The following is a 14089-nucleotide window of genomic DNA, read 5'->3' on the forward strand; positions in this document are numbered from 1 at the left end:
ACAACAAAAAAATTCATTGTTGGAGACAGAGATGGGATAGAAAGAATCACAATAATGCAGGATACTAGACAATACACTGATGATTCAAATCTTATGGTTTTATATTTATAGTTTCAGATTTTAATTTATCCAAATCTTTTAAAACCCAATTCTTTCGTTATTCTGTTATCTTTCACCTTAACTTTATTAGCGGCCTTCTCATATTTTTTATTTTTTACATTATCTTTTATCCAATTATATTGTTTGCGGTTGGTTTAAAATATTTGAGTAATCTTGTATAAAAGATAATATTTGAAATTTTCTTAATGAGTTGATATGATACACGGAGAAAAGTACCAAACAAATCGCAAAAATAAAACGCCACATTATATATTTGTATATTTGGGAAACTAAACTGTCAACTTTACTCTTGGGATAGAAACAATCATAATTCGTAGATCGTTCCCTTTATCTATTTCACATTGATTAGTAATGCATGTGCATATATATTTTACATTATTAGCTGATAAAAACTTAATTGACACAGTGATACACAAACATCATGCGTAGATATTATATTTTACGATTTGGATTAATTAATATGCACTAACATTATCAATGCGTGTTACTAATGTAATATTTGTTAAGATGAAAACTTTTTTAATTTCTTAATAATCACTACAAGAGAAGCGGAGGATAGCCAGAAATTAGCGTCCGTGTTCGTACTCGTCGGAAATTGGCAGAATGGCGTTGGTTCTGAACTGCAATTTGGCTTCAGCTGCGGTACTGTATTGGATAGCAGCTCTTTAATAAAATAGCTACAATTCAATCGTTTTGGGTATATATAATGCAATATCAGCAGATTTCCTTCGTTTGTTCCTCGGGCAAACACAAACGAGAGCAGAGGCACAAAACACACCTCCGCGCACGAATCCTTGCCGCCGAGTACCTCTGCTTGTCAGTACCAGTTGCATCGCGCTTTCCCTGCTGGTGGGTCCATTGCCAATCTGCTCACTGCTTCCTCTGGTCCGTCCTTAAGTCTGCTCAGCTTCTTGGTTCAGATCATTGGTATCCAAAAAATTTGTCTTTTAATTTTGTTCTGTTTTCTTTTTGGTTTTCTTGATTTGGTTTTAGAATTGTTCACTAAACCGAGAATTTTTGAGATTACAAGCATAAAGGTGCTCCATGAGCCCCCCAAATCTTGTTAACCCTAACTCTTACTCCATGAGCTTTGATTGGCGCTACTTCTGCTGGCCCTGACCCCAAAACGGTGCCCCCTGCTTCCTCTCTACTGCCAAATCTGCTCTATCCGTGGTTCGAATTTGCTGCAGCTGCACGAGTTTCTTAGCACAGTCGCCTTCGGCCTCCATCGATGCTAGCCCCGTCACCACCACCACCATCTCAGGTTCTTCTCCTTCTTCCTTCTTTTTCTTTACTCGGGTCTTTGTTTTCTTATTCACCTTGAAGATTGTTGAATGCTTAGAGAAGGGGGGGGGATTGAATCTATGCCTTTCTTTAAGTTACTGAAATAACCATTTTTTAGATAAACTTGCAATTTTGATTATGGTTGAACTCAGCAGCGAAAATTTATGAGACAATTTCGTTTTGTTTCATGAATATCATAAAACAGAACAGAGCGGAGAAGAGAAAAGCTAACATCACCATGTATCCTGGTTCGGTTGCCTTGTGCTATGCAACCTACGTCCAGTCTCCACCACAACAGTGGTGGAATTTCCACTATAGTTGAAGTATTACATACACCAATTCCACAGGATTGACACAATCATTTCACACTCAAATTCTAACCTAACTTGACATTGGCTATGCTAATACCTAACTCTTCACTCTTAGTGCTCACCCAACTAAGAAAGGGGTACCTCTCTGGTACAAGATACAAGATACAGACTTACCTAAAGAAATCTGAAAATAACTTTAGACTTTTCTCTCAAGTGTATCACTCAGCCTCTTTTTACTCATTGGCTTTTACTTGAACTCTCTCAATATGCCTTTTCACTCAAGAAATTACAGAAAGATAAATATTAAAAAGTAAGGTACAATCTGTAAAACATGAAGGAGATTGACTTGTTTAACAGCCTCTTTGCTATGTGATAAACCAGATTTCCATATCTCTGATTCAGTTCTTCATTTTTGGCAGAATGCTTCTTTGAAAGAAAATACTGTCCAAGTAGATGAACTTCTTCAGAGAGCTTCTTCACAGAACAAAATCTCAATACTCTGGGTTATCTCTCCTTATCTTTTGAATGATGAAAAATCTTCTTTTATCTCCTTTCATATTGCTGGGTTGCTCTCCCTAGGTTAACTTTTTGAGCTTTGTGCTTTACCAACCCATCAACTCACTTTTTTTCATTAATCTTCAGAATAGAAACTTTGGTTCTGACCTTCTCTTGTTGACCGAAAACCATAGAAAAGCAAAAAACAGATATCCTCAATGGTAAACCCAGATCTTGGCCATTGAGAAGCTACTTGGTCCCCAAGACATACTTGTGACCGTAGATGCACAGCAGTGAGGAACAAAAATTATCTTTCCCATGTATCCCATTTCAGACTTGGCAGAGAGTTGGGAAGAGGAGTAGAAAGCAATATGCTTGCAATAGGAAATGTGTTACCTTTAACCTTTTCCTTAACTTGATTTGGTTTGATTTTGCTGATTTGACCTCAGCCTTTCTTGCCTAACCTTCTCTTTCTTTCTTCTTCTTTGAATAGCTTAGGAACTAAGCACTCTTTCTTTCTTCTGTGATTTCTGACTGAGACAGGAAAAAGTGAACGTTGCCTTGGAAGCAAGGTGGAGGGATTTGCTTGCTGAAATCAAATCAGGCTTGGGTTGGCTATTACTCAAGTTCATCCCGTTAGATTTCTTTCTTTATTTTCTTTGGGCTTTTATTGGCTTGTAGTCTGCCAGCCTTGTTTTTATTTTTTATTCAATTTGGGCTGCCTTTATATACCAATTTTGGCCTGCAACACTTAATCACAAATAATTATTAGTTAGATAATTTGTCCAAAAATAATATTTATCATCATTAATTAATTTTGTTAATTTCTTAACTCAACACACCTTTTTATTCGAATTATTGGATTTGTCAATTAACAACTTAAAGCAATCAAAGGTGATTTGAGGAGTAATTTTTCTCTACATATTTTATATTCAATAGATTATATATCTTGAATTTGCCACTTGATTTGAATACTAATTTTGAAGAGTTAGATGAAACTGATGAAGTCCTTATTTTTTATATGAGATTTTGAGTGCTAAAGACTTTTTTTTCTTGTTAATCTTTATTTGGAAAGTGTTGAAAGCTATACTTGAAAGAGAAAAGAATAGTTCTCCTGATATCTGTAATGACTCATTTTTTTTTATGAAGGTGTGTGATTATGGGTAAGTTTAGTAACATAAATTATTTAGATGCTGTTTCATTTTTGTTTTGGTTAAATGAGAATCTATGATTGTGCTCATTTTTTAGCATGCACAGAATTTTTTTCCATTACTTTGATGATCTAGAGTTATCAGTGGTTATTTTTGTGCTAAAATAATTGCTTTGGTAATCTAGAATTTTTTCTTTATTTTTTTATTTAAAATACACCGAGTTTCATCTTTTTTGGTAGTCATTAAGCATCGGAGAAAACTAGAATTTTCTCAAATGCCTCAAGATGGAAGGTTGTTCTAACCTGGGTGGCTTTGTCCTCTATTCGGCTAGTCTTACTACCCTTTAGCTGTCAGATCTATACTCTCTTTCTAAAATGGTGATTGCTATCTTTCTTTTCTCCTCTTGATATTGTATGATGTGATCAAACTTTAGATTGATAGAACTGAGCAGGCATTAAGAGGGAACTTTAGTTACCAACAGTTGCTTTGAAATGTTAGGTATTTAACTGTCCCCAGTTGAGAGAGATTTCGTTGGAGTTTTTTCGACAAAAAAATGATAGTACTGATCTAACAACTATGATTGAAGGATTAGGCAGAAATTGTTCAAGATTGCAGAATATACATATAAGCTGCTTTGAGGCTTTTTCATGCTGCTGTGCTTGCTCTTACAGTTGCTCGATTGAGGTTTGTAATCTTAAACTCCATTTTCTTACTGTGATTAAAAAATTTTGTTCACATGAGATAATAATCCTGTTGCTTCTATTCTTTGAAAGTTTTGGATTCGATTCCAGCAGCATGATTAATTTCATCATTATATTGTTAAGGGATTTTGATAGGACGAAGATGATTTTGCAGTTCATTGGTATTGATAATTTGTACACTAATTGTTACCATGTTTTATAAGTGTTTTCAATGAGTTTATTAAGGTGAGCGGCAGTGAAAGCATTAGAAGAAGAAGGAGAAGATGAAAGTTGAATTACGACTTCCATGATTGACTGCAACCTTAGCTCTACAATACCATGAAAGGGTTTTAGAGAGAATTGAAAACAATAGAGTGAAAGTGCAATAGCATGAATGAGTATTGAATTAAGCTGGTTCCTTGAGAGTTAAGTTACTTCAACTATATCTACAAATTTTTTTCAAGATATTTGTTCCTATCTTTAATTAATTATATTATATTGGATTTATTGCCTAAGCTTCAAAGGAGATGTCTTTTCTTCTCTGAGCTTTTTTTAAGTGGTTGGATTTAAGCTAAAATGAAAATTTGGACTATTCAATTATTATGTATATATTGAAGTATTTTTCTTGTTCAGAAATTAAAATAACAATTAAAAAATATTTAATTGAATATATATAGTGTTGCTGTGATGAAAGTTACATGTCATCACTGACTTGTTGATTGCTATATATGGAAAATTAGGAAATGATGGAGTGGGAGCACAAGACTTGTTTATTCTTTTTTCTTTGAATTTTTCTGTGTTGAGTCTTATGTTGATTGTTCGGCCAAGGATGAATTTAGATGTCTCATTATATTTTTGGATGACATAGAAACATAAAGGTGTCATTATCTTAGGAAAGAATAGAAAAATAAAATTGATTAAAAAATTTAAATGTGATTAGTTTTCTTTTACATAGTACTAAAAATTAAAATATGCAATTATTTTTTTCAATTATATATCTTTAGTACTTATTAGAAGTGAAACAAATTGAAATTTCATAAATATTTGTTTACATCCTTGCTGTTTCTATAATATGTACTGTTGGGGCTGAAATTAATAAAAATATATGCAACAGGGGATGTTGGAATTTTTTTTTTCTGGTTTAGATTACTCATCCACTTGTCCTCTGGTCAACGACCGAGTGAAGCAGTTAGTATATACTTGTATTCGAGCCTTACATTAGAATAGGTAGGATTCATTGGCTTAATTTAACTTCATTAATTTCTATGGGAGTTCTAAATATAACATGCATATGATGGTCAGAAGGGGGTGACATTACTTTCACTCTCTTGTGCTTCAATATTAGGTGATTTGTATGTATCTTATGACATAACCTGAAAACCATACTTCTTATAGAACCTTTTGAAGGATATTCAGCATGATTTTTGTTGTTGCTATACTCTTTCTTTTGAAGCATTACTTTAAAAATCTCTTTTTTGTTTGGTAGATAAATTTTTTTATGTACCGCATGTTTTTGGGTTTCTTGTGCTGTCTTGCTTAATTTTCTTTTACTGGATAGAAATCAGTTGAAGGATCAATTTTTGTTGGCTCCTAAGGAATCTAGTGTAACAGCTATTCGTAAAGGCTTCCAAATCAAATAGCTACTTCAATTACATTTTGCTATTAACCTTTTATTTTTCTATTCAATTGATTTATTATATCTTTGGCTTTGCTAATTGATTTAAAGCATTTTTGATAGTTCACAATACTCTATCTGGTTTAAAGCATTTCTATCCATACTAGGATGCCTTGAAAAATATATTTTATTAATATACTTTCTTTAATTATTCAATTTATTACTTGGTGTGATATGTGTTATTTACAAAGGGGCTTGACTATCTTAATTTTATTTCGACTTTATTAAGATAATCTAATAGGTAAAATCAGTAACTCTTTCTAACTTGTTATACATTGAATTCCTTATTGTGGCAGATGCTTCCACTTGGAACCAACAATAAAGAGCTACTTGAAGATTGTCTTTGTGGGTAAAATATTTTGGTCAGATCTTTGTTTTCTTGTTTAAAGTTTTTATTTGTTGATTAGTTAATCTTTTTTTAGTAGATGTTTGTCAGATCTTTATTTTTAGTATCTATCAATTGTGAATGAATTCATTTAAGATATTCATGCTCGATGGCCTAAGGCTATTGTTCAAGCTTGTTTTCATTCTAGTATATAACTCTCATTGTTCACATAGATTTTATCAACTATTTTATTTCTTTGATTTTTTAGGCACATAGCTATTATCAATTGTATAAATTAACTATGTTTATGTCAAGTATGTTTTTCCTTGGTTTGCAATGTAGGGCTTGGTGTTTTAAAAATGACCATCTAGATAATTTTAAAGATAGCATGGTACACTGAAATAGCTGTCAAAATGTAGAGTTATTTTGGTTTTTTGTAGCAGCAAAAAAAATAAAGAGGCAGACAACAAAGTGTGCTAAGTTATCTGGTCCAACAACAAGGTGGAAGCTACCACCAGACATTGCTGCACGGATGAATTCTTTGGATGGACATGGCGGAAAATAGAAATTAGGATATATATAATATTTTATTTTTCAGTATATGTTTTGTTTAAGTTAACTATGCAGCATTTTTTATCAGCCAAATACTTTACATTTTTTGGTGACTATTGAAATACTCTATTGATATTAAAATAAATATGTTAATTTGTTTTGCTTTTAAATATTTATGAGTTCTCGACATCAATTTAGACTTTTAGAGAAGATCGATAAGATTTTTAAAATAAAAAATACTCCAAAAAATATCCCCAGGTTAATAAAAGAAAACAAACTAAAATAGTATATTTTAAAAAGAAATAGGAGCTACAAATAGCGACAGTTTAAAACCGCTACAACTAAATTTTATAAAAAATGCTGTAGCAAATTGCGACGGTTAAGGAGTATCGCAAATACATAGGAGAAATCACTCTTCGTAATATAGCGGCGATTTTAAACCGTCGCTAATTTAACCGACGCAAAATGTAAGCCTTTATGTATTGCGGACGGCGTTCAGCTGGCATCTTGTTTAGTGGCAGTTCAAAACCGTCGCAAATCAGCAAATAAACTGCTGCAATTATCCATTTGTCTTATAGTGAATTAATGGTTATGGTACTTTAATATGTGTGAAAAAAATATTTTAGACAAAAAATAGATATGAATTGTTCTCTCCTTTACTTTTATATATAGTAGAAATATTAGTAAAAAAATGATATATAATTATATATGAAAGTAAAATTTTGTATTTAATCCTCTTAATTAAAATATGTGTGCCACGTGTGATTTTGATTTATATTTTTGTTTTGATATACTTACGTATGAGTTTCAAATGTATGAAACACGTGCCAAATGTTACTGATGTTAATCCAATTAGTTTTTAAAAAATATTATTAGTACATTAAAATTAACTACTAAAATTAGTTATTATCTATTTTTTTTTGTAACTAAATAGAAAAGAAAGAAAAAAAAGAGACAAAACCAAATTAATTGACTAGGGTTATATCTAAATCTATTAGATGTTGAAGCTCACTCCATGGTTGGCTCCAATTCGAGTGAATGTCCACGACAGAAGCAGCTGCTTTAGCCATACAATCTGCAACACTATTTGCAGTCCTCTGAATTAAAAGAATAGAGACTCTCCAATTCCAATTCATAACCTCCTGTATATGCTTTGCCAAATTCCATTCCGGAATATCCTTACCAAGCATTCTTTGGTTTACCAAGAAAAGAGCTTCTAAACAGTCTGTTTCACAAATAACCTCACGAAATCCACTCTCCCAAGCAAGAAGTAAACCTCTCCAAATTGCATACAATTCAGCAAAAAGAACACTGCACACTTCGACTTTCCCAGTGCAGCCTTTCAACCAACATCCATCAGGATTGCGAATGATACAACCAAAACTAGCATAGCCAGAAGGAGCAAACCAACTAGCATCACAATTCAATTTAACAGAATAAACTGGAGGTGGAACCTAATGCAAACAAAGCGAAGGAGGAGACAGAGAATGATGCATAGCAAAAATAGTGTGAAACTCCCTTACTGAACTACGAATCAAACTCACAACTTTACTAGCACTCTATGAATCATCTATATTAAATAAGTCATGATTCCTGCTTCTCCAAATTCACCAGATGGTCGAAAAGAAAAGAAAAATATTTTCACTCCTTGCACCTCTGTAGAGCCAATCATGTAAATTTGAGTTATCTGAATACAGGCCTAAAAGGTTCCAGACCTCCTTGGCACTAGGGCACTCCCGAAGACAATGAAGAATTGATTCAGAACCATTCTGACACCGATGACAGGTGCTAGATAAAGCTAAACCACGACCCAAATGAAACTCTGCCGTAGGAATAGCATTATGAAGACTGAGCCAAATCAAGAACTTGTACTTCTCAGGAATATGCAGTCGCCATACCCACAACCAATTATCATGCTCATTCCAGTCAAACTTTCTTTTGGCTAGCCAACTGTACCCACTCCTAGCTGAGTAAAGTCTAGAAGATGTCACACCCCACGACCAACCCGAACTCTCTCCAGCATTCAAATCCGGATTATAAGCATTCAAACGCTGTTTGACATCTTCTGGAATGATAGAGAAAATATCATGGAGATTCCATTGACCATCTTTCCAAACGTCTCTAATAGTTAAATCAGAGTCAGATATATGTACAAAAGGGACATCTTGAGCAATTGGGCCCTCAATACTCCAATTGTCAAACCAAAAAGATTGATCAAGTGACCCAACGCACCAAGAGAAGGCATCCTTAAGAGCACCAAAAGACTTTGAGATACTCTTCCAAACATAAGAAGCATTGCAAGGGACAGGGCCATCTAAAACTCCCTCATTCCTCAGATACTTCGCCCTCAATAGAGCAACCCAAGGCTTGTCCTGACAATGAAAAAGTTGCCACACTAATTTACCAAGTAAAGATATATTAACACACGCAGGATCTCTAACACCCAGGCCACCAAATTTTTTTGGAGTGATCACGGTCCTCCAATTAACAAGAGAAAGACCTTTACTATCAACTTGACCCTTCCAAAGGAACTGTCTTATCATAGAAGATAATTTATCGCAAACCCAATTTGGAAAAAAAGATATCTGCATATGATAGACAGGAATAGATGCTGCAACAGAATTGATCAGGCAAAGTCTCCCTGCTTTATTTAGAAGCCTTCCTTTCCAATTAGCTAATCTTCCCCTCACCTTTTCAATCACCGAATGAAAAGAAGCCCTACTGGTACGGGAATGATTAAGGTTAACTCCAAGATATCTTCCTAAGTCCAAAGCAAAACGTATTGAAGAAACACTAGTAAAAATATCTCTTCTACGAGCAGTCACATTTTTAGAACAAAAAGCTTTAGACTTTTCAAGATTCACTTTCATGTCAGATGCCTTGCAAAAAATGTTAAGAGAATGCATGACCATTTGGACCTGACTCTTTGTAGCCTGACAGAAGAGTAAGAGATCATCTGCAAACATCAAATGAGAAAATTTTGGGCCACCCCTAGTGACAGAAACTGGTTTCCACACACTCTCGACCACCTTATGAGATATATAGCAAGCAAGTCTTTCCATACAAAGCACAAATAAGTAAGGAGATATTGGATCGCCCTGTCTAAGCCCCTTCTAGGAGCAAAACTATCCAATCTATTCCCATTCCACATAATAGAAAGAGATGATGCACGGACACAAGTCATAATCAAATTAACAGTGATGATAGGAAAACCAAAAGCAATGAGAGTACTCTCCAAAAACCTCCAATCCACCCTATCATAAGCTTTTTCAAGATCAATTTTAAAAGCAAGAGTACCTTTCTTGGATTTTGTGTGCTTCATGAAATTCAGAATTTCTTGGGCCACAATAATATTATCAGGATCACCACGACCCGGAATAAAACCTCCTTGTAAAGGACAAACAATATCTGGAAGAAAAGGCCGAAGTCGGTTAGTCAATACTTTGGTGATAATTTTGTAAACAACATTACACAAGCTAATAGGCCTGAAATCCTTCATAAAGGTAGGGTTATCAATTTTAGGAATAAGCACAATCAGAGTTTCCATGATGCTAGGATTTAAGAACTCTCCCAAAAAAGCGCTCCGGACAATATTCCAAATCTCAGTGCCTACTATCTCCCAATATTCTTTAAAAAAATAAGCTTGAAAGCCATCTGGACCAGGAGCCTTAAAAGGACTCATACTGAATACTGCTGACTTGACTTCCGCAAAAGAGACAGGGTCAATTAACTTAGCACAAGCCTTAGTGCTTAGAGTGGGCATCGGAACATCCCGTAAACAATCAACCTCAACCTCTTCCGTTGTACCAAAGAGATTCTTGTAAAAAGAGAGGGCTTCTTCCTGGAGAATATCTGGATCAGTAGACCAAGACCCATCTCTAACATATAATCCATGTACTCTATTATGGTTTCTACGCACCAAAGTCTGAAGATGAAAGAATTTAGTGTTTCTATCCCCATACTTGACCCACTGCTCTCTAGATTTCTGGTACCAAAAAAGTTCCTCTTGCAACAAAAGCCTATTGTAATCTTCCCTCAGTTCAGCTTCTTTAATTCTCGGAGATAACACATCGGTAACCTCCAAACGCCGTTGAATCTGATCAATCTGATATTCCAGCTTATTTTTTCGCACAAAAATATTTCCAAAAATCTTTGAGTTGAAGTCTAAAGAAGCCTATTGAACCATCTTAAGCCTTTCGGTAACGCCTCCAAACTCTTGATTCCAAGCCGTACTAATAACATGTTTATAAGAAGGATGTGTTGCCCACGCAGCTTGGAACCTAAAAGGACGTGAACCTTTCACTCTGGGGCTACCATGACAACGAACTAAAATAGGACAATGATCAGAATGAAGCCTGCTAAGAATTTTAGAATAACCCTCAGGAAACATTGTCATCCATGCCTCATTAACTATAGCTCTATCCAACCTTTTAGCCAAGTCCCTGCCAGCCTGGACTGCTCTATACCAAGTATATCTCCTACCAGTCACTTTAAGATCAAAGAGCTCACAGTCATCTAGAGTAGTAGCTAATAGACTAGCTCTGTGAGAAGAAAAATAAGCACCTGTACTCTCATTTGGTGCCACAATCTCATTAAAATCACCAACGGCCATCCATGGTCTATTATGGCCTGAATTAATAGAACGCAAATGATCCCAAAGCATACATCTTTTTTCGAATTGAGGACTCCCATATACTGCACTACAAAGCCAAACTAAGTTACCCACACTCACTTTCACTGTGATACATTGGTCAATTTGATCAGTAACCACACAAGAAGCATTAGCAATAGAAGATAGAAACCAAATGCCACCCATGTGTCCTACTGCTTCCTCAATACCAACACAATGAAAACCCAACTTATCCCAAAAATTTTTCAAATTATTAAACATGGTATGAGTCTCAAAGAGAAAGAAGAAAGATGGTTTATATATTCTCACCAAATTTTTGCAATGCACACGGGCCATCTTGTTAGACGCACCCCTCACATTCCAGGCTATGATATTGAAACTATCCATAAAAACAGCAAAAAGAGAGCTCCAATAACAAACCCGAGACTCAACATGATGTCCCTGTCTTCGACGATCCTGCCTTTAATGGACTCTCAAGTTGCAGCCCAATTTTCTCCGTCGAAACTTGCACCATACTCGCCGTCGATGCTCCATCCTTATCTACTGGTGAATTCTGCAAAGAGTTTGGGCGAGGACGCTTTCGCACAGTGCCATTTGTTGTCTCACCTTGCTGCTGATGATGAACATTGTGCCGGGTCCCCGAAGAAGCCACACTAACCGATTTTCCAATATTGATGCCCTTGCTTAATTTTACTTTGGATCCAGTTGCATGTGTTGTACGTTGGTGATTAGGCCTTGTCCAGGTATTGGTAGCCTTGTTAGGAGTCTTCTTTACTTTTGGTTGGACCTGATGGGTGCTAAGAGAAGGCTTTTGACCCATTTTATACTTTCCTTTTCTAATCACTTGAGTCCAACCTTTCAAATCCTCATGTTGTGCATGGTCTACATGAACAGCATGCAAATCACTCTCCACCAAATCCGGGACAGTAACATTTACAGTCTCATCTCCAAGATTCTTGCCAAAATGAAAACTTGCCTTTTCCACATGTACTGGATTTTTTGAATTTGAGCTTTCTGGCTGCTTTGCTACATCGCTGATCACCTTGACATTAGTTCCTCCTCATGCATTGCTGTCAGTCTTGCACACCTTCATATCATGACCAAACTTGAGACAGGAGCCACAAATAAGGTGAAGACTTTCATATTCAACCTCATATTCAACACCTTCAACAAGAATCTTCTTAGTCACTGGCAATCCTAAATCTATCTGAACACAGGCTCGAGCATATCGTCCTCTTTCAGCTAATTTTGTTGCCAAATCAACCTTAACGGGAATGCCAACTGCAGCCGCAACACGGAGCATTGCATCTTCTTGGTAGCACCAAATTGGTAATCCGAAAATTCTAATCCACACTAAAGTTGCTCCAAAAAAGTTTTCACTTGATCTAAACTCTTGATCCCAAGGCTTCACAGCCACATAATTTCCCTCGATCATCCACGGACCTCCTAAAAGAACCTTTTCTCGCTCCTCAGCTACATCAAACTTCACAAGAAAGTAGTCAAATCCCACGTCCAATAAATCAAAACCTCCCTTAATCCTCCATACCGTTCGGAGTTTATGAGACAATGCAGTGTAGCACCTTAATCACTATAGCATCCTTATAAGGTTCTGCCAAGCAATTCTTAGCTTCTTGGGTAAACGTGACACTCGGTGGCAAGAGATCTCCTTGCTTCCCAGAAACTACCGCAATGTTATCTCCCGATAAAGTTTCAACAAGTGAAAAAGCTTTAGCAATCTTGGAACCCACAACTTTGTCCCTGAAAGAAACCTTCAAAGGCTTAGAAACCCCTCCCAAAATATGATCCTCCTTTTTCCCTGATGCAATCCCTCCCCCACTCTCCCCCTTATCTCTTCCGCCGACATTATCGGCTGCCTCACCGTGTTTCACCCTCAAAGTCTCTTCCCCGCTCACTTCCACCGCTCATCTTCGATTTCTAAAATTGTACAGAATACGGAGTACGTACTCCCACTAAACCCTAATTTTCTAATTCGAACTATCGATTAGTTGAACAGCTGGATAAAAGTGCGTTATTATCTATTTGTATATAAATATATATTATTTAATTTATTTTATGTATATTTTATATTTTAATATATATATTTTATATTGATAATTAATTTTTATGTTTAATTTTAATATATATTTAATAGAGTTTAATTTTGATATCATAATCATACAATTATATTTGTCTTTATAGATGATTAAATATACGTATAAAATTATTTTATACTCTATTTAATATAATTGTTAATTTTTTATGGCCGAATACTCCTGAAAATGACTGATCGGATCGGTTTAGAAAAATATCTTTTAAATTCCTCTGATCTTCTCCTAACACTTAGTTCATCGAGTATGGATCAAATTAATTCAGATGAATATTGTTATTGTACGTCTTACAAAAGTAATAGATGAAAATATTCTCTTAATCAATTTTAGGTACAAACCAATCGTGCTTTCTTAACTTGATGGCATAGTCTCTTTCTTCGCTCTTCAGTTCTCTTGCCTCCTCAATTTTTCTTAGTTGCACAAATGCGGCCTGTGTTTGCTAACACTGCATATAATACGATTCATATACCCAACTCTATAATATGTCTCCATTAATTTGCTTAGTTAACTCAGTACAACACTGGCAAAGGCTTGTTATTTTTACATTATTATTCAAAACTTAATAAATGAGTGAAATTTAGAATTATAGCAAAAAAGCAATAAGATAGATAGTATGAGAAAAAGAAATATTTTTATAAAAAAGGCAAAAACAAAAATCTCTTTGTTATAGTGAACATGTAATCTGTGATGAACAGGGAATGATGAAAGAAAGCAGAAATAGAGAGAAGCTAAGGACAAGATGAATATAACTAGCAAGG

General features: G+C 35.1%; 1 long non-coding RNA gene across 1 annotated transcript; it reads left to right on the forward strand.

Moving 5' to 3' along the window:
• Window positions 1–648: 648 nt before the first annotated feature.
• LOC140177831 (uncharacterized) lies at window positions 649–6679 on the forward strand. Its single transcript, XR_011869317.1, has 3 exons — window positions 649–1047; window positions 1209–1384; window positions 2754–6679. It is a non-coding gene; the product is annotated as an uncharacterized lncRNA (long non-coding RNA).
• Window positions 6680–14089: the final 7410 nt, after the last annotated feature.

This window comes from Arachis hypogaea, chromosome 13 (assembly GCF_003086295.3).
Source record: "Arachis hypogaea cultivar Tifrunner chromosome 13, arahy.Tifrunner.gnm2.J5K5, whole genome shotgun sequence".
NCBI lineage: Eukaryota > Viridiplantae > Streptophyta > Magnoliopsida > Fabales > Fabaceae > Arachis > Arachis hypogaea.